The sequence below is a fragment of the Hemicordylus capensis genome, chromosome 1 (assembly GCF_027244095.1).
Source record: "Hemicordylus capensis ecotype Gifberg chromosome 1, rHemCap1.1.pri, whole genome shotgun sequence".
NCBI classification, from domain to species: Eukaryota; Metazoa; Chordata; class Lepidosauria; order Squamata; family Cordylidae; genus Hemicordylus; species Hemicordylus capensis.
In genome coordinates, this window is record NC_069657.1 from 443,631,414 (window position 1) to 443,648,605 (window position 17,192).

General features: G+C 44.3%; 2 long non-coding RNA genes across 4 annotated transcripts in view; one reads left to right on the forward strand and one right to left on the reverse strand.

Moving 5' to 3' along the window:
- Positions 1–17,192, reverse strand: part of LOC128323387 (uncharacterized) — a 111,872-nt gene that overhangs the window by 84,472 nt on the left and 10,208 nt on the right. For all 3 annotated transcript variants that reach the window (XR_008306245.1, XR_008306244.1, XR_008306246.1), the window contains exon 3: positions 13,945–14,159. This is a non-coding gene — a long non-coding RNA (uncharacterized LOC128323387). The remainder of the gene's footprint in view (positions 1–13,944; positions 14,160–17,192) is intronic.
- LOC128323390 (uncharacterized) lies at positions 4,590–6,301 on the forward strand. Its single transcript, XR_008306248.1, has 2 exons — positions 4,590–5,118; positions 5,828–6,301. It is a non-coding gene; the product is annotated as an uncharacterized LOC128323390 (long non-coding RNA).

A 17,192-nucleotide genomic window follows, 5' to 3' on the forward strand; every position in this document is an offset into this window, starting at 1 on the left:
AGTGGCTGTGCAACCCTCAGGGACATATTTTCAGGTGGTGTAAAGGGCTTCCTGAGGAAGGAGGGCGGGGGGTCAGAAAATGCTGCTTCCCAGACGCATCGGAGCAGTGAGTTGGGAAGTTCAGTTTGGCTGCTCTCTTGCTGCACTGGTGCAGCCTTGCTCTGTATGCCAGCCATTATTATTAAAAATATGTAGATTATCACCCTTTCAACCAAAAAGTTCTCAAAGCAGTTTATATAGCACAAGCCATGGGAAAAAAATGTCCCAAAGGTGCTCATAATCTAAAACAAAAACTCCACACGGAAAGGAGACTCCAGCAACAGCCACTGAACAAAGAAGCACCCTTGGTGGATCTCTTATATTAGGCTGATGGAGAGCAACTGACCCCATTCAACCCCATTCAACTCCAGCACAGCATCCTTCCAGTGGCTGCTGCTGATGTCTACTTCATGTTTATTTTTAGTTTTTGAGCCCTTTGGGGACAGAGAACCATCTTCGTTATTTATTATTTATTTTTCTGTGTAAACCACTTTGAGAACTTTTGCTGAAAAGCAATATAAAGATATCAGTAGTAGTAGTAGTAGTAGTAGTAGTAGTAGTAGTAGTTAGGCATGTGCGAATTGATTCAGGTACAAAATGATTTGTACTCGAATCTGGCTGTTTTAAGGCAATTTATAGACAAAACAAATCGCCCCTGTGCTCAGTTGCCCAGATTTGGGTACAAAACAAATCAACCAGATTCGGATCTGAACAAATTCGGGGATTCAGAACTTCATTTTGTGGCCAAAGTGGGTTGGGTGGTAATGCCCAATGGGTGGAAGCTACCACCCAAATTTCAAAGAAATTGGGCAAAGGGGTGATCTTTTTTTTAAAAAAAGGTTTGCATGTCTTTAAGCTTTCCCCCATAGGGAATAATGGGGAGTTTCAGCAGTCCCATAACTCCACTTGGGGGGAACCAGGGTGACCCAGAGTGGGTTGTACCTGACCCACTATTCTGCCCCCTGAACTCCTTTTCTGTCTCGAATCTGCCATAAAGACATGCCATCTTCAAAAGATTGTTAAAAATTACCCCTTTGCCCAATTTCTTTGAAATCTGGGTGGTTAGTTCCTTGTACCCATTGGGCACTACCACCCACCACAACCCACTCTGGACCACCCTGGTGCCCCCCTGTGGAGTTACAAGACTGCTGAAATCCCCATTATTTGCTATGGGAAAAAGCTTAAAGACACATGAACTTCAATTTTAAAAAAACCACCCCTTTGCCCAATTTCTTTAACATTTGGGTGGCAGCTTCCACCCACTGGGCACTACCCCCTCCCACTCTTTTGCCTCTGGAACTGCTTTTTTTGCCCTGAATAAATTCAGATTCAGAAAATTTGGGTACAAATTGAATCTGGGGTGATTCAGGGGGGCAGATTCGGACCCCAAACAAATTCAGGGTGATTTGATTTGGGTACAAATTGAATTGAAAAAATCGATTCATGCACATCCCTAGTAGTAGTAGTAGCTGGGCTGAAATGTAAATGCTTACTCATGAACACAAATGCACTATGATGTGGACAGCCAGCCTTTTCATACACTGTCTGTACACTCGTACATATTTTTATATGAATGACTGTACCAGTGTTCATTTAAAAAACGAACTTTGGTACAGGCCCCTTATATGCATGGTACAGATAGGAAGTGTACCGCTGTACCTGTATTCACCATAATGTGTGAATAACTGTACCTCTACATAGATTTGTACACTCATTGTACGAGTGCTCAGAATAATGAGCCCTTTCTCACAATCAGTGAGAAAGGGCTGTGATCACTAGGAGAGGAAGCCTTAAAATGATTACCTCCCTGGCAGACGATCAGGGGCAGCTCCCAGACTGGTCCCAGACTATAGGAAGCTGCCATATACTGAGTCAGACCATTGGTCCATCCAGCTCAGTATTGTCTACACAGACTGGCAGCAGCTTCTCCAAGGTTGCAGGCAGGAATCTCTCTCAGCCCTATCTTGGAGATGCCAGGGTTGGAACCTGGAATCTTCTGCTCTTCCCAGAGCATCTCCATCACCTGAGGGGAATATCTTACAATGCTCATACAGCAAATCTCCCATTCATATACAACCAAGGTAGACCCTGCTTAGCTAAGGGGAAAAGTCATGCCTGCTACCACAAGACCAGTTCTCCTCTCAGTATTGATCAGTATTTTCTTAACCAGACTGGCAGCAGCTTCTCCAAGGTTGCAGGCAGGAATCTCTCTCTCAGCCCTACCTTGGAGAAGCCGGAGGGGGAACTAGGAACCTTCTGCTCTTCCCAGAGCAGCTCCATCATCCCCTAAGGGGAATATCTTACAGTGCTCACACATCAAGTCTCCCATTCATATGCAACCAGAGTGGACCCTGCTTAGCTAAGGGGACAAGTCATGCTTGCTACCACAAGACCAGCTCTCCTCTCCTGGCAGCTTCTGCTGGTAGCATGGTGGGTTGGGCTGTGTCTTCCTAGATCCCAGAGCTCCTATAATGCACTATGCAAGAGCGCGGTGCATTATAGGGATCCTCTCGGCACTGGCCGTGAGGCTACTCCTGTGTAGGTGCTGTGCGGAGATGCACAACACCAACCTGCAAGCAGTAAGCCTGGTTTAAGGGCGACCTCGTGCCCCAAACCTGGGCTAAATGGTGGGCTCCATAAGCGGGTTTGCTGCTGTGCTGCTGCCGGGAGCCATGTGGCCCCTGACGGTTCACACACATTGGCAAAACCAGGCTATGCTTCCTTAGCCTGGTTTTGCCTGCATATGTGAATAGCTCAAATGTCTGAACAGGGCTATGGTTGACCTGCTAATGATGCCATGTGAGGCAGTCACATCAGGTGGCAGACTGGTGGAGGTGGCAAATTTGCTGCTTCTGCCTACCGGCTGCATGCAGCAGTCCCACTTGATCTAACTGGTCTCCTAGATCTGGTGTTGGAATCATGCATGCACCAGCCACCACCAACTTTAATCGTCTCCTTCGTCCTGCTCACCCATCCCTGTCTTGCCTTTTCAAAAAGCCCTTTCAGATTCAAAGCATGTGTTCTACTACTGAGCTATGGATCCTGCCCAGGCTTGTGGTGCACATGGGATGTTTACACAGGTAAGAACTTTACCCGTGGCCCTTGTCAGTTATAGGCGTTACATTATGCCCATGACAGTGCACATCCTATGAAGTTCATGGAACAGGGTGTGAAACAATCAAGTGGCAACGACAGATGAGAGTTTCCTCTTGCAAAATGGTGAGGCATCCTTCATTCCTTGTCAGAATTCAAAGAAGGAAAATGTCATTCTTGTTCCATTTCAAAGAAAACTGCCCAGAATGGGAGTGGTCAAAACGGTTGCAGAGTTTTTCTGCATGGAAGGCTTTTAAAGTTCCGATAAGGACTGACACATATTTATATGGAGTTTGTTAGTACAGATAGAGGGTAATCAGATGCCAAAGAGGATATGACTCCTGAAGCATTAACTTGGTAGAGAAGGGAGTATGGTAGTTTGGGGTGCTGCCTTTTTAAGAGGCAAACGCAGGCGGCTTCAGAATGAGACAGGCCAGGCAAGTTAATTGAAGGAAATAATTTCATTTTTGTAGCAGGGGTCTGTGTGAACATTTGAGCCTCAGGGGACAGTCCCAAGCCCAGATTTTTCCACCCTAGGCCTTTCCCATTGTGTAGTAAGCAATAATAATACAACTGCGGTTCTAGCGGATCCAATAAATAGGTGTGGGTTTCCTCACCTCAGCAAGGCTACAGCAAAATCTCCAAGTGCTTAAATTCTGTTTCTGTGTAAGCTGCTTTGAGAACTGTTTCGTTGAGAAGTGGTATAAAAATAATAACAAATTTTCTTCTTTTCCAGCACAGCTATCAAATTACAGAGATGGAATCATCTTTGGGATCACCTCTCTATATAAAACGCTATGTCAATGCATGGCGCATTGGAGTGTATTGGAGTGGGCGTGGCCTTTTAAAGCCATGGTGGTGCGACGGGAATTGGCTGTGGCATTTTAAAGCTGCGGTGGGGATGGCGGTGGAGATAGCATTGAGGGTTCCTCTCATGGGCCGCCTGCCTCCCAAATGCCCCCCAAACGGCCTGGAAGGGCCTGGAAGGGCATTTGGAAGGAAGGCGGGCCTGAGGTAGGAGGTCTTGCCACCGTCTCCGCTATCCAGGTGGAGACAGCGGCGAGAGCTCCTTCCTCGGGCTCGCCTTCCTCCCAAACGCCAGGTCGGGCCATTTTCACCCATTCCGAGGCCCAAATTGGCCCCAAAACAGCCCAATCTGGCATTTGGGAGGAAGGTGGGCCCGATGAAGGAGTTCTTACCGCCAGGTGCGGGCCGTGAATGCACCTCGGGGGCGGGGGCGGTGGGCGGCTTCTTTAAGTGTAAACAGAGCTGGTGCTCCGTGCCCGCCCAGCAGCCCCGTGGCGGGGAATCACCTCGGCCACTCACCTGGCTCCCACGGAGGTGAGCCCCTGCCAGAGGGCAGGTGAGTGGAGGAGGCGATTCCCCACCGCAGGGGCTGCTGGGTGGCATGGAGCACCAGCTCCATTTACACTTAAAAGATGCTTCCCGCTGCCCCCCCGGAGGCGTGTTCACGGGCCGCACCTGCTCACCGCCGTCTCAATATTAGCACGCAGATGCTCTGCGTGGGTGAAGCTAGTACCTATTTGCCAAAATAATAAAGGTTATAGGTCTCTTCACAAGTTATGCAAATGACACAATGAAATATTGCCCCCCCATCCCACTTCTAATGTTTCTTTTTTTAAAAAAACTTGTCAAATGTGATAAAGATGTCTGTAATCTGTCACTTGCCAGGAGGCATTACTCTTGATGACCTCTCTCTCTATAAACCTCTCCACAATCAAACTGGGAACCCCTCAAAAACGAAATTCTGCATGAGAATGCCCTATATCTGGATCAGCACTAACTTAGTAATAGACAGAATTATTAATAGACAAAATATGATGGGTGTTGTAGGCGCAAGAGGCAAAACGCATTAAATGCTACCCCTTCTTCTGATTTCTCACTTCCAGAGATCCCGGAAGGCAAAAATAGGGAGGAAAAAACAGGGAAAATGGGAACAGAAACAAGAATATTGGATGGCCCCTGGTAAACAGAGACTACTGGAATTAATCAGACTTTGCAGCATTCTTTGCTTGTTAAGGATGTTCATGTGGTTTGGGGGTATATTCCTAGCATATGAAATCCATCTAGAGTTGTGAATTTTTTTAGCATGGCATGTAGTTAAAAAGATTGTGGTGCCGTGCAAGCCTGGAAGGAGAGCTCTGCTCCTGACCTCCAACTTTGAATAACTGACATGTGTTATATGTTTGCATTTGAACGGATTTACTTTCAGTGAAATGGTAAAGAAGAGTCATTTTTAGCTATCTGTTTGCAATTTAAAGAGATATATTCTTGGTAGAAGACCCCGCCCCCCGTTATATGCACAGGCAAATCACTATGTTTAATATTAAGCAGCATTTAACTGGGATAGTTAACCAGGAGGTTATCTACTCTGGTTATTTGCTGGTTAACTGGAGCAGTTTGACCAGGATTGCCCTAAAATTCTGTGTTCACACAGTCAGCTCTGATGGACTTACTAATCCCAATTAACGTTTTAACCAGGATCCTTGTGATTGTATGAACTCAGTCTCTACAAATCAAAATGAGTTTTTCTTCTTTTTTGTATTTTTCCTTTCCCCCTCTTTTTTATCATCTCCTTTTTTATTTTTGATTACGTAACTATTCATGTGGCCGTAATAAAGTGGATGGACTATTCCTGTGGGTATTGATATATTCTTTTGTTTTCTTGTTTCAGCTGGAATAAAAGGAGAAAGAAAAAATACTACTGGAATTGTATGGCGTTCAGCGCAATGCCCCTATTTTAATATTCTACCTTGGACACCGGGGCGCTGAAGGCTGACCCTGCTTTGAAGATAAAAGTTTTCTCTCTAAGTAGCTGTTGGCAGACTCCCAACAGGATGTGTGTATAGCAGATGGTTTAACAGCAAGACAAGGCCAAAGAGCTGATAATTCTGCCCAGTGAATGGCTATTTGCCCACCACCTTTTCTTACGGGGTAAATGGCAGAGAGGTTACTTAATAATTTACATGCAGCACTCTATACATCCAAGTATACAAGTGATGTATTATTTTCCCATCTAGAGCTAGGGAAATTGATTGTATACTATATCTTCCATTTGCTGCCTTTATCTGTATTTATAACTTCTGCTGAGTCCAAGGATCTGTTGAACTGAGCAGCCCCGAGAATCTATATATATTTCTCTTCGGCATCCCCATCGCTAATTCCATGTGTGGCAGCTCTCATGAGAGTTCACGAGCTGCTGCCAGATAGCGATGGGTACGGGTGGGGAAAAGAAAATGATGGCAGCAGCTGGCAGGTGGGGGAAACACGATGACGAATGGTGGTGGCCAGCCGGCAGAAAAAGCAGTGGCAGTGGCATGCAGGAGTATGGAAGAAGGTGGCAATGGGCAGGTCGGTGGGCAGGGGGAAGAAGGAGGAAGAAGATGGCAGTGGGTGGGGGAGGAGAAAACTGCGGCGGTAGGCGGGCGGTGGAGCCTTTCTTTCTGGCCTGACTGCCAGTCCAAAGGAAGGATGGCCCGGCCACTGGGCGGAAGAATACAGTGGCAGGTGGCCGGTGGGCAAAACCAGTGGACGGGTGGGCAGCGCATTCCCTCTCCGGCCCGCCTGCCGGCAAAAAGGAAGGCTGGCCCAGTGCCAGCAGCGCTGGCGGGGCCGGGGGAGAGACAGAAGTTGCCTCTCCGGGTGGGGAGCCAGAAGCAAGGGGAGGAGGAAGTCCCCCTTCTCTCCAGCATGTTCTGCCGCTCTTTGTATCTTTCATTCTCTTTCTGGATGGAGAAGAACTGAGATCCAGGCATCTATACAGGCAAAACCCAGCCATCCTGGAAATACATGGGAAAGAGACCAATAATTCTGCAGTGGAGATCTGAAAAGAAGGCAGGAGTGACTTCTAGGGGTGGCAGGCACTCCCCTGCAAATATTTCTTGCTCCTCCTTTCACTCCCCCACCCACCAGATTTCAGCTTCACAGCAAAGTATCGGACAATACACTCATAGTATATTGTTTTCCCATAGTTTGAATGAATTATTTTTAAAGGCCTCCATTGTTTAAAGAAGCCTCATCCACTCACTTCTCTACCCCAGAACAAGTAGCAGAAGCCAGTGCAGCGAGGTAGGTAGGAGACTCTTCCAGCCTCCCAGGAGCCAGGGCAACCTTTCCTGGCTGACTGGGTGAGACCACTGGTGTGGAGGGGGTGAAGGGTCATCTCCCCAACAGATTTCAACTGACCTGGTATTGACCTCTCCCTCCATCCCAGACTTTCCTGCCATATGGTCCTGGACAGGAAAGGTGGCCTGCAGAGCAGACTGGAAAATATGGCCACATTCAAAAAGACAGAGAGGCTATTCCCACAAGCACTGGAAAGCAGGCTAAGGGAGCTTAGCTCGCTTTTCCAGTGATTGTGGGAACCACCAGGCTCACAGGTGAGCCCAGTGCTCTCAAGGCGGTTAGCCCGCCTAAAACACCCTCCTCTTAAATAGCAATAGCAATAGCCCTCCTCTTAAATGAGGTTAACTGAGCAGGCGCTCCATTAACCTCATTTTTTTTGTTATGTGTTGCTGTGGTACTTGTTGACACACAAGTAGACCCCTGGCCAGGAGGCTGCAAACAGCCTCTTGGGCTTGGGGGTCTCTCCGGGATACCCCCTTCGCTTGCGCAGGGCATCCTGGGATTTTTGGGGGCCACGTGCCCCCTGATTTCTACAGCCCTCTGTGTCGGAGCCAGCACTCGTGTGAGCGTCCGATCCAGCTGCCCAAGGCTGCACTTTGATCGTCTGCGGGGAGAGCAGACGATCTCCCCGCAGACCCAACAGAAGATCTTCTCACGGATTATAAGAAGAGCTCCAGAATGTTCTATGACAAATCTGGCCCATTTTCTGAATATGTTTGAAAACATCAAGCAAGCTTAATTAATAAGGTAAATAAATGAACAACCTTAATTACCTTACCTCTGTAAGTATTGAAGGTTTAGCAAAATCCTTGCTACCCTAATAATGTTCTTTGCCACCCCTTTGCTTCCCAAACAAGTTGTTCTAGGCACATAGGAAGCTACATTACACTGAGTCAGACCCTTGGTCCATCTAGCTCAGTATTGCCTACACAGTCTGGCAGTGGCTTCTCCAAGGTTGCAGGCAGAAGTCTCTCTCAGCCCTATCTTGAAGATGCCAGGGATTGAACCTGGGACGTACTGCATGCAAGCATGCAGATGTTCTTCCCAGAACAGCCACATCCCCTGACGGGAATATCTTACAATGCTCACATGTAGACTGCCATTCAAATGCAAACCAGGGCAGACCCTGCTTAGCAAAGGGGACAATTCATGTTGCTACCACAAGACTAGAAGGTGAGGGCTGAGATCTCTTTTTTTAAAAATCACAATGTGCTGCCAGGTTCTCCCCCTGCTTTCACAGGCACCACCTCTGCCTGCCCCCTGAATTTTAGGGGTTTAGTCTCAAATTTCTGTTTAATGACACAAGCCCCAACCAGACATTGTATTGTATGTGTGTTAAGGTTTCTGTACACATACAGAGCAATGTTTGACGTGTGCTCACTTCAAAAGTGAACTTGCACTGCTGAATGTGCATTCAATATAACATGTGAATAACTGTACATGTATGCAGATCTGCATATGTGTACACTGTACACAGAAATTCTATTCAGACATTATCCTGAATGCACATTCATGTGTCTGCACACATTGTAAAGTTTTTCAGTAAATGACTAGCCTCATTCGCATGTAACAGGAAACCGGAGTTGAAGGGGCCAGAGGCTGCCAAACCTGAACATCCAAATGTGTGAAACTCTGGTCCCATACAGGTCACCGCTCGTACTCAAGGTTTCCAGTTGCCTGCAGTATATCTGAATGCAGAACTGCAGGCTGGGCTGGCTGTAACTGGAGTGGAGGGAGGAAGCTACTCCCTCTATCTGGCTGTGATTGGCTGTCTGGGCTGTCCTTCATGCAAGAAGGAAGCCCGTGCACAAACAGTCCCCCCCCACTGCAGTTTCCCTGACTGCTGAGAGCCTCCTGTCCATTTTGTCTGAATGCGGACAGGAGAGCAGGGTGGGGGTGGGGAGCAGAACCTCGGGTTCTGTATTATGTGCGAATGTGGCCTCCATACATGAGTTCATTAAAAAAGTGAACCTGGGTAAAACTTCTCTCAATTTCATGTACTGCTGGATCTTTGTTTAACATAATGTGTGCATAACTGCATGCATTTACAGATCTATATGTGTGTACGCTGTGCATAGATTGTATATGCATTGAACATAATGTGTGAATAGGGTTATAAAATGAACCAAAAAACACTCAATTAAAAAAAAATCTGAAATGAACGGGCTTTTAAAGGTTGTTATTTAATTGCACTTCAACCTTTTCTGCCAGGGGTTCACTCCATTGATTTTTGTTTTCCTTTGTAGATTAGGTTAATAGATGAGAGCATCCTGAAAAGGTGCACCAGTGCCTATCCACCTTGCATATAGATTTCTGGGCTCCTTATCCTCTCCAGCAAGCTTATTGCTATTTGCCCTGCTTAAAAGAAAAGAAGATTGAACATAATAATAATAAAAAAAGAGAGCTGAAGGTCATCCATACAGTTGTCCCAATCGCAATCTGTGCAACTTTAACCCTGCGGAGGAAAAGTAATTACCCTTTGGCTTTTGCTGACCTCGACTAACCTTTCTGAAGGACCAGAGAAAATAAAAGGCTGACCAATCGCCTGCCCTTTGCTGCCCTACGGTTAACCCTCTCCCAGAGTGAGCCCCCCTCCCGTAACAATAGAATGTGGAAATGTTACCATGGAAATATTGTTGGGAGAAGAAACAAAAAATCTATTACAGTTAATAGCAGTTTATTGGGTGATGTCTGTACAGTCATCTAATCCATGAAAGTTGCTTTATCTTTCATATGAGGGGAAGGAGAGGGGAGAAAAGGTGGTCAGAAAAATAGATCAGGAATGAAAGAGAGGGAGATGGAAGAGATCCCTCTTGAAGAATTCTCAGGCTGTGGTGTTGACAGAGCAGGGGTGGTTTGCCAGAGATAAAACGGAGAGGAACACCTTGCATCCCAACAACAATATGACTAACAGGAGCCAGCCAGCAATTGCAGTAACCCCTAAATGATTACACCTTGCTATTCTTACAATTTAGGAAATATAAGTGAATTAAAAATAGTTTGCTTTTAAGAACAGAGCAAAGGCTATGGAAGATCCTCCGTATTTTCTTCCCCATTCAGAGGAATACTTGGAAAATATTTGCACATTCAGAGGGCTTAAGAAATGTCTGTGGTCCAATAGGTTTGTTCTGCATCAGATTTTTCATTTTTTGGTATGATTTTATGTCTTTGAGTTAAAATATAGCTTGGGAAATAATCATCAAAAATATAGCCAATTCAATAATAATTTCTATCAATCCAAGCAGTCGCTTCAGACACGTTCAATGGGTCATTTTTTATTCTCAGTCACAGCCCTGGGTGATATATATGGTCGCCAACTATCTCCCCCAAATTGCTTAGATTGCTCGTGCTCATTTAATAGCAGTTTGATGTGCAGAAATCAGATGGCGAAGCTTTTTCACAGCAGGGAGATAAACTTTATCATCTGCTACTCTTGAGCTACAGGCTCAGCTAAAGTGAAAGGCACAGCTACAGTTGCTGAATGAAAAGTTGGCCACCCTAGTGATAATATAAAGGCTGCCTTGCAACATCCCCAGTTTTCAGGGACAGTTTCACTGGATTTGCAGGAGGTTGTTTCTGGAGGCTGTGTGTGTGCTCCAGAGCCCTCCTGCCTGTGTGGGGCTCACCTCTAGACCTTCTGGATTGGGGTCTTTGATATCTGACAGCCTGCTGGGTGTGTAATAGTCAAAACCAGAGATATATAGATGACGACGATGATATTTTATGTATACTTTTTACCCCAGTTCAACCCATGATCCTCATGTGTATTCTACTTTTAATGGTGTAGTATTGGGATTCTAGATTTTCTCTTTTATACAGAGTACAGATCAGGGGTTCTCAAACATGGGTTCTCAGATATGGTTGGACAACAACTCTAATTATTCCCAGCCACAGTGGCCTTTGTTATGTAAAACTGTGGCTTTGGCCATTGTGGTTGGAGGTGATAGCCCAAGGGAGCGTGCCTGGCTGTAAGTTTACATGCACCTTGCAATGTTGCGTTGGTGTAGTTATGCAAGAATGGTGCAAAGAGAATTATGCATGAGTAATCCCATGATTTCCAATGGGATTACTTTTGTACACCTCTGTTTCATGTAATTCTTGTTCTTGTGCTACTGCACAAACGCAACATTGCAAGGTGCATGTAGCATGGGGCAGTGTATCAGCTCCTGTTCTTTGTTCAGCCATCACATGGCAAAAGACATGGCTTTTTGTGTGTATGTGGTGGCACCAAAACTGTGGAATGTTCTCCCTGAGGAGACCCCCTGGGCTCCATCTCTTTGTGTTTTTAGACATCTTTTAAATACTTTTTAAATTTGTCAAATTTTTGATTGTTGAAATCAAAACCTTTTTGGCGCGACTGTTTTAAGAAATATTAAGACCTGTTACTCCAAGTTGTTATTTTTATTCTTTAATTTCTAGTGCTGTTATTTTAATATTTTATTTATTTATTTTAGATCGGGAATTCTTTGGGACAGTGGACCATCTTCTCAATCTCTCTCTCATTCCATTTGCACTGAAAACTGCTTTGTGTACTTTTGTTTTAATTGAAAAGAGGTGTGTGTGTGTGTGTGTGTGTGTGTGTGTGTGTGTGTGAATGATGTTTGGCTTGTATTTTATTTTATTAGATTTTTACCATTGTTTATGTTTTTATATGTGCTTTGGATGTTTTATAGAGAAACAGAATAAAAGTAAAATAGAAGAAATGGGAAACACCTATACTGGGCAGCAGCGATATAGGAAGATGCTGAAAAGCATAATCTCATACTGCACGGGAGGAGGCAATGGTAAACTCCTCCTGCATTCTACCAAAGACAACCACAGCACTCTGTGGGTGCCAGGAGTCAAAATCGACTTGACGGCACCCTTTACGTTTAGAAGAAAAATACATCCTGCATTTGATGCTGGCGCACGAAAGAGATTAATGGCACTTAGCATTTAAATATTACTTAAGATCAAACTGCAGATTACATATTAACACATCCAATACCTCCCTGTCCAAATGCCAACACCATTGCAATAACCACAGTTTATTTATGGCTGTCAAACTTAGATCTGAATCCTAGGTTTCTTGGCTTGTCAGCCTAAGTTAAGCTTAACCGTAGTTCTGTGTGACGTCTGAACCTACCCAGTGCCTTACACACTGACCGATGGCTCTGAGACCTATATTATCTGAAGGCTCATGATGCAGCTGCCTTGTTGCTAAGTAGGTCTGGGTTTAGTCAATACCTGGATAGGAGGCTTCCTGGGACCCCTTGTTGATTCTGCCTATAGACATTCCCTATATTATACACATATCTATCTAACGAAGCAGTTTTATAATACACATGAACCATTCGTTTCTTCTTCTTAATCAAACACGTTAGAAATGCAATTTCAAATTAAATATTCTAAAGGAATTTGAAACTGCATTTGCAATATCTTTGGGAAGAAGGAATGAACTAAGTAGTGCACATGTATTATAAAGCTGTTTCTTTAGCTAGATATATGTACCATAGCATAGTGAAATTTGATACTCTGATCTACATCACCCTTCAGAAGTGTTCTTCATTGCAAGACTGGGGAGCCAGTGATGGCTTCCATAAACCCCACATGTGGCTCCCAAACAAACTGTTCATTAGGGCTGTATGAAGCTTCAGCCAAAGCCAAATACTCCACACAGCCTGCCTGGCGCTGCATGGAGGTGACTGTTTCCAGTATACAGTGCTGCATTTTGTCCAGTGCCAGTGGGGTTCCTTTAAGGGAAACTGAGCCCTTTCAAGCCCCAAGGCCATCTTGGAAGCCATGCACAGAGCATTGGGAAGCATAGTCCTTCCCAGTGCTTTCATCATGGAGGGAAAAGCACCAAGAAGGACTACACTTTCCAGTGCACCATGCAACCTTCCAAGATGGTGCCAGGGTTTGCGGACTCTATTTCTCTTAAAGCCCTCGATCCAGCTCTGGGCAAAGTGAAGCACTGTGCAGAGGTCAGCATAATGGGAGATGCCTTTCACACTGAAGTGCCCCTAATTGAAAAACAGTGCTCACAGCTCTACAGTACTACTTCTTCATCTTCAGGTGTTATCTCCTACTGGAGGTTAATTATCATTAAGGCTATTCTGACTTAGGATGCCGCTGCTCTAAAAAGTTGTAAGGATGTGCATCCAAACCATTCCTGCAAATTGTTCAGCCATGATGTTCTTCATCTTCTGACACTTCTACAGCACTGCTCTGTGTTTACCTGTAACTACTAAACCAATGAGCATTATCTTATTTATTTATTTATTTATTTAACATATTTGTATACCACCCAAAACACAAGTTGCTTTGAAATTATGCATTCCCAACAGTTATTATCCAGTGGTTTTTTTTAACAAAAAAAACTGATTGTGGCTTTTTAATTGAAATCATATTTATTTTTTAAAGAAATAGGTTAGTTCCCTAGCCTAGGCCTGCATAACATGTGGCCCTTTAAGCCAATACACAACTCACCAGCATGCATAATAAATCCTTCCTCTAGTTTGCAGTCCTAGGAAGGCAGCAAACCCAGATTTGTTGTGGATGGGCTGCCACACGTGGCAGGTGGGCTGCGTCTAACTGGTGGACCACAAGCTGAACAGACCTCGTCTAGACTCATGAATGCTGATGCGGACTGATGCTGCTATCTGAGATAGTGAGTTGATGACTTACCTCCTTTGGTTGTGCAGTCCAGAGATGGCTTTACCAGTGTTAGGGCAGCATCCTTTTCATGTATGCCTTCTGGTTTGCTTGAAGTGGGTTTCTCGTATATGTTAATCCAATATCCATACATCCAAACAGTCCAAGGAAGTGACTATGTCAGTGGAGCTTAGAACCGAAATGAAAATAGTTGACCAAGGCACCAGAGCTCTTCCTTTGCTGCATATCTAAAGAAGAAACAATAGTGTGTGTGTGTGGGGGGGTTATTTGGTCTGATTTCATAGCAGGGGGGTTGCCAACTCCTCAAAGGGAAAAAACCTGACACAAACAATTGAGAATCCTCTAGCTCAGGGAATGCAGTCCAGACTGGATCTGAAAATGGAGCTCTGTGTGTAGGGTGGGGGTGGGGGCAGTTGGCATGTTTTTAGCTGGTCCAGAAGCAAAGCAAAGCATCTTGGGGTGGCTCTGGTACTTGGAGTGTAGTCAAGAGGGTGTTTTTTTTTTTTTTTAACAAGTCTGGATGCGGAGCGTGGTGGGTTTCAATGGAGGCAGGGATGGAAAATCACATCACCAAATCCTCACCTGAAGTGTATAGTTAAAAGGAACAGCCGCATGGGGGACAGTTAACTTTGCTTCTTCCTTTTTTGGCAACTGCCTTCAAAGAAGGAGAAAGCAAAGAGGAGGAGGAGGAGGAGGAGAGGAGGAGGAGGAGGTGGTGGTGAGGAAAAATGGTTAGGAGATTAAGCATCTCTCTTTTTCTAACAGAGATAACCTGGAAGAATTTGGACAATAATCTGCATGTACTTTGCATAGTCTCCATGAATCTGGTTAGTGTTTCCCCCCCTTTGTTTTGCTGCCTATTATTATTATTATTATTATTATTATTATTATTATTATTATTTTGATTTCTATACCGCCCTTTCAAAAATGGCTCAGGGCGGTTTACACAGAGAAATGATAAATAAATAAGATGGATCCCTGTCCCCAAAGGGCTCACAATCTAAAAAGAAACATAAGATAGACACAAGCAACAGCCACTGGAGTGATGCTGTGCTGGGGGTGGATAGGGCCAGTTACTCTGCCCCTGCTAAATAAAGAGAATCACCATGAGAAATGTGGTGATATGTGTGCACCAACATTCTGTAAAACTCAGTTTGACAGGAAAACAAATCTGACAGCAGAAAAGTTTGGGAATTCATGATCATTCACGCAATAAGCCGCCACAGAAATACTATTTTTAACCACTGACTCTAACTAAGGTCTTTGTGAGATCTGAGCAGTATGTATAGGGATCTAGATAGTCCAAAACAAAGCAAACTTTTCATTTAGGGGAAAAAACAAACATTTTATGCTTAACCTGCCAGGAGAGTATATTGTGTACATTGAACAGGACTTGGAAAGATAAACACCCCTATCCAAAAATTCATAAAAGCAATAGTACGCTGGGAGATCCCCCCCACCCGACAACTCCTCCCTGCACCTCATAAATCATCAGTGAGAGGAAGCAAGATTGTGTCTTTACAGGATCCCTCCCTCAGGAAGAAGAAAAGGAGTGCTGTGAGCACAGCAAAGAGAGTCCTGCTTTTTGCTGTGTCCTTAGTTCTCTGAACTGTGAGGGGTGAAGAAGAGGACCACCTGTGAAAGCTAGGCAGCTGAACAATGACAGCAAGTCCCTTGTTTGGGCAATGGAGACCATCTACATGCAGAAACCCAGTCCCAGCCATACTCTAATGCTTGCCAGATCAGGTCATAGTTCTTAGATGAATAACTCGCAGGTGAGAGCTGTTGTTACATCATGGCTATATGTGTAACGATTTGAAGCCCTTGGTTTTCCAATCACCTCAGTGGTGAATTCACTAGCAGTATCTTAGTGAATTCACCACTAGTGAATCTAATGTGAGAAGAGCCTCAGTTAAATTTTGACATTATCCAGCAGACTTAAGAACAGCCCTGCTGGATCAGGCCCAAGGCCCATTTAGTCCAGCATCCTGTTTCGCACAGTGGCCCACCAGGTGCCGCTGGAAGCCACAGGCAGGAGTTGAGGGCATGCCCTCTCTCCTGCTGTTACTCCCCCGCAAGAGGCATCCTGCCTTTGAGGCTGGAGGTGGCCCACAGCCCTCCAACTAGTAGTTTCTTGATACCTCAGGCTGATAAAGGTTAAATTCTGAATACAAATCTCATCTCAGCCATAAACTAGGTTGCTTCAGGTAAGCTACTTTCTCAGTTTCAGCTTTCTGCTCCAACAAGTGAATTACAATACTGGCCTACCATAGAGGCATGTTGTGCAGCAGATTAGTAAGAAGTGGTCTAAACACTTGAAATGTTCTATATGAACAGGAATATATCATATATAACTGGCACATTGCCCTGTACAATACCATATAACACATTAATACATGAAGGAAGACTAGAGAACCAAAAAACATCTGGTATTTGTATCCAGGTGGATACTATCATTTGAAGTTTTAAAGATATTGGCTGACATACTGCACAACATTACATATGCAGGCGGAACATAATATCTGCACCATTGTGCAAGGGTGCTGTTTGCAAGCACAAAAATTGTGCAAATGGAGTTGCACAACACTGCATAAATTATATATATAGATTTTAAAAGATCCTCAAGACACTCCTGTTTTCTCAGTTTTTTAATTAATCAATTGTAAATGGTTTGTTTTAAATCATATAATTGTTTTAATCATTTTATCCTGTTTTATATTAGTGGTATTTTAACTTGTGTTAAAGGGATGTATGTGTCAGATGATATATAAATATGATAGATAGATAGAACATATAATAACTGTTGCACAACTCCATTTGTGTATTTTTTGCACTTCCGCAACAGTGCAAATATTATGTTCCACTGCATGCATAATGTTGTGTAATATGTCAGCCATTGCATATGTTCTTCACTAAAGTTTGCACATAACTTAATAGCATTTGGACATTACTGTTGTAAAGTTTTAGAAACATACACCCTCCACCCCCAGCAGACATCTGACAAGTCCAGGAATGAAAAACCTGGACTTGGATTGACTGAGATACTCTCTTTTGTCATCTGAATCCTTCGTTTATGTAGATCCATATGCTATTTATTTCTTTGCTAGTTGTGAGTGAATTAAATATATTAGTGTATGTAAGTAAGTGAACTAGGAAGTATGAACAATTGAACAAGAACAGGATGAGCAAATATGTCATCACTCTGCTGTTTGGCCTGTTCAGTAAAAAACAAAATGTATCAAAAGCATTTTCCCCTCTTT